The sequence below is a fragment of the Mesoplodon bidens genome (genome assembly GCF_964165515.1).
Source record: "Mesoplodon bidens genome assembly, contig: HAP1_SCAFFOLD_303, whole genome shotgun sequence".
In the NCBI taxonomy this organism is placed as follows: domain Eukaryota; kingdom Metazoa; phylum Chordata; class Mammalia; order Artiodactyla; family Ziphiidae; genus Mesoplodon; species Mesoplodon bidens.
Window position 1 is genome coordinate 220,948 of NW_027672243.1, and position 6,000 is coordinate 226,947.

Genomic DNA, 6,000 nt, shown 5'->3' on the forward strand with positions numbered 1-6,000 from the left:
AAGTGAATCAGTTATACCTATACATATATTTCCTCTTTTTAATATTTCTAACCATTTAGGTCACCAGAGAGCATTGAGTAGCGTTCCCTGTGCTGTACCATAGTTTATCATTAGTTATCTATTTTATACATACTGGTGTATATATGTCAAACCAAATCTCCAAATTGATCCCCCCCTTCCCCCCGCCTTGGTATCCATGTGTTTCTTCTCTACATCTGGGTCTCTATTTCTGCTTTGCGAATAAGTTCATCTGTACCATATTTCTAGGTTCCACATATAAGTGATATTATACGGTATTTGTTTTTTTTGATATTGATCTGCATGAGTTGCTTATATAGTTTACAAATTTATTTATGTTTATATTTTTTGGAGATGAATCCCTTGTCAGTTGCTTCGTTTGCAACTGTTTTCTCCCATTCTGAGGGTTGTCAGAGTCCAGAGTCTTCAGTGTTCCCCCAGTATCCAACTTGGACAAGTGTACAAATAGTGGTGGTCTAAATGATGTAGAGAGATGAATAGTGGAAGTAAGTATTGAAGGTAAAATTAATCGTTCAGTAACAGCACATAATTAATTTTAAGTGTCCATGTTATATTTGGGCAGAGTTGTTCAGTTGGCAATTAGTTAAGTTTGTAAGAGACTCAGGAGAGAGAGATGTGCGTTTTAGGTCAAGATCTGTGATATATATGGTGGCTGGAATCACAAGAGTAGATGAGACCATCTATCAAGGGCAGAAGAGAGCTTCTGAGAAATACACATCTCTTGGCAGAGGGCAAAGTGAGAGTGCCCAGTGAAAGAGATAAGGATGTCCAGAGGCAGGAGGAAGAAGTAGCAGGTTAAGATGCTACTGTTGTTAAGGTGAAAGATTTTTCTGAGATGACAAGTTTGATCAACAAAATCAAATATTGCTGAAAGGTGACAGAAGGACCAAACAATATTCAGTCAATTTAACCACAAATTAAATGTTGGTGAATGCAATTCCAGTGCAGATAAGTAAGAAGAAAAGAGCAAAATTGTGTGAGTCACGAGGTACATAAAGATAAGAAAATACAGACAGTGAGAATAAATACAATTTTTGATAAACTGCACTGTGAAATTAGGAAGAGAGAAAAGGTAACTAGAGAATTACTTGGCATCAAGCAAGAGTAATTTTTAATGGGAGGAGGGCAGCTTTTTAATGGGAGGGGGCCAAAATAAAATCGCTAAAGAGGAAAACCTTAACAATCCCAGTGAGGTGGGAAAATGAATGGAAGATACTGAGGAAGTGAGAATAGGTATTGATAAACTATGTCGAAAAGCTATTCATGGACGTAAAGAGAAAAAGTTAGTTTGGGGTGTTTTTGCTTTATAGTCTGTGTTTTCTCTGTGAAATAAAAGTTTGATGGGAGGTGATGTCACCTCGAGATAGTGCTCATCAAATATCCTATGTGCTTATCTACATTTTTCATCCTCCTTTGTAGTTCAACTGTTTTCTTTGATTCGTTGTGGCCAGTGGCAAAGAAGCAGAATCAAGTGTATCACTTCTGAGCTGAGGTCATTAGGAGCCAGTGTCCCTCTTGTCTGGTCCTCTGCTATTGTGACATGGGAGGTCAAATAGTCCAGATGACGTGGCTGCAAGATGGATCAGGACCATGTGATCTGTAAGGGCTTTACTCAGTAGAGAAATAACGTACTCGTATTTTCCACTGAGATTCCTGTGTTCAATAGATCTGCCTGTGAGAGCTCAGAGAGCATAGCGAAGGCTGAAATGACAAAGACAGAGGGAGAGATGTTGGTAACAGATGGAAGGCGCCTGGCAGATAATATATTAAATGGTAAACAAAGCTGCTGGAGTAAGAGAGAGAGTATATAAGAGATGAGAAGAAGGCCAACTGTCTGTAGTATCTAACGCTAAGGAGTGAGGAGAGAAACAACTGAAAAATAAAAATAAAAAGAATGATGAGAAAGAAGCTAGGTGGTATGCCAACAGAAATCATAAGATTGCTATAAAACATAAAGGAAGGTAGTTTTCAAAGAAGCACCATTTAATGGAGTCAGTTGTTTCCCAAAGGCAAAATGCTATGGGAACTGAAAATAAAGCATCTGATTGGATGACTAAACTTTTATGAACAGAAATGGAACCATTTCAGGAAAGTCATGGGAGAAGATGCTGTGTTACAGTGGGGAGAGTAATCAATGTATTGTGAGGAAAGTTGCCTTCATTTGCAAGAAATGCCAATTAAGAAGTGAAGAGAGCCTTTAAAGGGAAGGGATAATGTAAGAAAATCAAAAAAAAATTTAAGGAAACTTGAATAATTCGTAGACAAAGAGGGAGGTATTAGTGAAAGACTGAAAATCAGAGAAAGCTATCTTAAGTTGTTGTTATGGACTGAATTGTGTCCCCTGAAAAATTATATGTTGAAGCCCCTCCTAATTTGACTGTAGAAGATAGGAGATAGGTCCTTTAGGGAGGTAACTGAAGTTAACTGAAGTCATAAGGGTGAGGAAATAATCTGACAGGGACTGATGATGCCTTTATAAGAAGGGGAATAGATTCCAGAGATCTCTCTCCCTCTGCTCGTAGAGGAAAGGCCGTGTGAGGACACTGCAAGAAGACAGCCATCAGCAAGCCAGGAAGATTGTTCTCACCAGGAACCAATTCTCATGGTATTCAATACCTTAATCTTGGACTTCCACCCTCCAGAACTGTGAGAAAATAAATTTCTGCTGTTTAAGTCATTCAGTCTATAGTATTTCACTATAACAGCCCAACCAGACTAATACAGACCTTCATGTACACTGCAATATACAGAAGCTAAACAATGATTGTGAGCCAGAGATTCCATCTTGAACAGAAGTGTAATGACGCTTGAGGTACTCACAACTTCACGAATTTTGTCAGAAAGATGTGAAAAAATGTCAGTCAACCAACGGTTCTGATAGTGGATATTTTCTTTATGTGTTTGACATAAAGCAGTGTCTGACAGCCTCCCTGATACCCATCAGTATCGCAGTTTTGATTCTGTGGCTCCAGTTCCACATGGCACCAAGGTGCTGTGTACTGTCCATTCTTGGGTTTTTGGGTGCTGTACCTATTGCCAATAGGTGGGTCAAACCACTGGGGCTCTTCTGAAGTCCTCCCTAAATTTGGACCCAGCTTCAGCTCCAAATCCGAGTTTTCAGAGAGCCCAGGGTGAGGCTCGCCTGCCACAGTAGACACGTTGGCTAACGGGTTGCACTGCAGCACCCGCTCAGACAAGGGCACCATCACGTTGCCACCGTTCTTCTTCTGCAGGGGTGGACCCGTGGACAGTCAGCTTGGCCCCCAGCACAGCCAGCTGCCTGTTCACTCTCTCGGCCCCTGTGAGGAAGGTGTTCAGCCCTGGCTTTGAGGTCAGAGTCGTCTCCTCTCTGGGTTTGTGTGAATGGAGGAGCCGCAGCCCTGGTCTGGGTGGTGTGTTGGCCCTGGGTTTCCGGGTTTGGAGGAGTATCTTACCACCTAGACCCCCACCTAGGGCTGAAGAGTTCAGGGGCTGTGGACCGTGGGTTTTGGGGGCAGAAGATATTTAACCTGGCGTTTGAGGAAATGGAGGGAGAAGAGGCTCAGGTTCAAGGGCTCCTGGTTTGAATGTCTTGCTTTAGGTTTGAGGGCCAGGGCAGTCTCTCACCAGAAGCTTCAGGATATCATCAGGAACATTGCGAGTGTTCTTGCACATACCCCGGGCAGCTGAGTGGGAGAAGATGACCGGTGCCTGTGACACTTGTAGGGCTCGCCATGTCACAGCATCCGAGACATGGGCCAAGTCCACCATCATGCCCAGGCGGTTCATTTCTGCCACCACCTTCTGCCGGGACAGGATGGGGAGAGGGCATGAGGGCTGCATTTATCTTGTGTGTATTTATCTGTAGGGAACAGGCGGGGCTGTACATCCACGTGGGGCAGGGTATGGAAGCCGGGTCCTTACCTCGCCAAAGCCAGTGAGCCGACTGACATTGCTGTAGAAGGGGTGGATACCCTTTGCTGAGCTCTGTGCCCTGCAGGATGGCCAGGAGGCAGTCTAACTGGTGGCCATGACTTGGCTACAAGAGCGTAGAAAGAGGTTCTGTCGAACCGTCTACACCTGCAGCTCCCTGGTGCAAGAGGAGGGACCCAGACTGGACTGTGCTTGGCAGTAGGAGGGCCCTTCTGGGGATTCAGTCTTGTTCTGCAAACCTCCATTCCCCTCCCGACCGCAGGTTCAGGGCTGGATCCCAGGGGTAAACTTGCTTTGGGCCCAGCGTGATCTTGGGCAGATCCCTGCCTCACTGGGCCCTTACCACCTGCACTGTGCTCACCAGGGCGTGTTGCAGGTGTGGGTGAGTGTCACGTAGTGCACACCCAGCGCATAGAAGGTACGCAAGATGGAGAGGCTCCTGTCCAGTGAGTGGCCGCCCTCCACACCAATGAGGCTAGCCAACTTCCGGGTGTTGTTGAGAGCTGGGGGCAGGTAGGTCAGATGATCATTTTCAGAGGCAGGGGTAGCTAACTGAAGTCCCTAACACCTACCACCACCAGTCTCTTTACCATTTTTTTTTGTTTTTTTGGCCGTGCCGCGCAGCATGAGGGCTCTTAGTTCCCCCACCGGGGATCAAACCCGAGGCCCCTGCAGTGGAAGCGTGGAGTCTTCACCTCTGGACTACCAGGGAAGTCCCCCGTCTACCTTTAACTGAGGTCACAAGCTCCAGCTCAGAATAGGAGGCACACATGAGGCAGATGAGGTGAACTTGCTCCAGGGTGAGGCGCACAGCATCGCGTTCGTGGGTCCGGCATGGGACGTAGGCTCACCAGAAGTGAGGGAAGGCAAGGGCTTAGTTTGGGCTTTGGAGCTCCTTGGGCTTCTCATAGCCTCCTCAGCTGGCACAACACTCACTGTGCCCAGAAGTCACATGTAATGCGTTGCTTTTTCTGTGGTACTTGGATGCCCGTCAGGTTGGCTCACTGTGACCCCTGTTCCCCCAGCATCCATGGCATGGCACTTTCTAGGTCACTATGGTAACTTAGTTCCAATGTGACTAACCTGTGGTCTCTGAGGCCCCCAAACTGCCCCACATTCCCCAGCAGCCATGGTGGCACCTTGTGTGTCCCTTTGGTACATGGGCACCCACGAGATCATTTTTTCAGCCTGTCCAAGCTGGTCTGGCCATGGCTGAAATTGCACAGATTAACATCCTGTAGCCCGTGGTGGTAAAACTGCCTCAGGACCAGGGGCATGTCGTTGTGGCTGGAGGGAGGTCAAGGCAAATAGGTGGGCTCCTTAGGTCTTGGGATCAGGCAGGACACATTGCCTGGCCTGGGCCAGCCTGTGGGTCCCCCACCTCCCACTGTCACACAGACCATACTAGGAGCAGCTGAGGCCTGGGCTGAGGGGTTCCCACCAGGGAGGGGATGACAGAGAAGGGGAAGGGCATCCATAGATGATGGAGAGGACATCCAGGGGTGGTGTGAGGGAGCCTCCCCACTAGCTCTGCATGCTCCGGACCTCCTGCCCTCCCCGGGGCCAGGCTAGGCACCCAGCGGCCCCCAGCAGCCTGCACACACTGCAGCCACCCGTCCACAAGCGGGAAGTCCCGCATCAGGGCCCGCGTGCGCTCCCGCGGACTTGGGGTGCTGGAGGTGCCCGGCGTGGTCTTCACCGGTAACCGGCCACAGCAGCAGACCCAGCAGGAGCAGCAGACACAGCAGAGGCCGCTGGCTGAGTGCGCGGGGACCATCGAGGCGGGCAGAGGCGGGTCTGAGGGGGCGGGCAGTGGGGTTCTGCCTGTCGACACAGGGCACCCAGCGGCGCGGCCTCGCGAGGGGGGCGGTTTGAGGGAGGGGATACAGAGTCACAGGACCCTGCAACCCGTGCGCAGAGAGCCGCGATCCGGGAAGCCCAGCAGCCACAGGGCGGCAGTGCCCTCCCGCCCCCTGCTCACAGGCAGCTCCTGCGGACTAAGCTGGCCTCTGCGGAGAGCCCACTCACCTCCCATCGCGGGTTCCCTCC

General features: G+C 48.9%; 1 pseudogene across 1 annotated transcript; it reads right to left on the minus strand.

The window, feature by feature from the left end:
* Window positions 1-2,619: 2,619 nt before the first annotated feature.
* On the minus strand, window positions 2,620-5,610 carry LOC308610441 (dipeptidase 2-like; annotated as a pseudogene). Its single transcript has 6 exons — window positions 5,111-5,610; window positions 4,678-4,807; window positions 4,313-4,454; window positions 3,943-4,012; window positions 3,646-3,822; window positions 2,620-3,266 (listed from the first exon to the last, which is right to left on the minus strand). The product of its transcript is annotated as a dipeptidase 2-like (transcript).
* Between the last annotated feature and the right edge of the window lie 390 nt (window positions 5,611-6,000).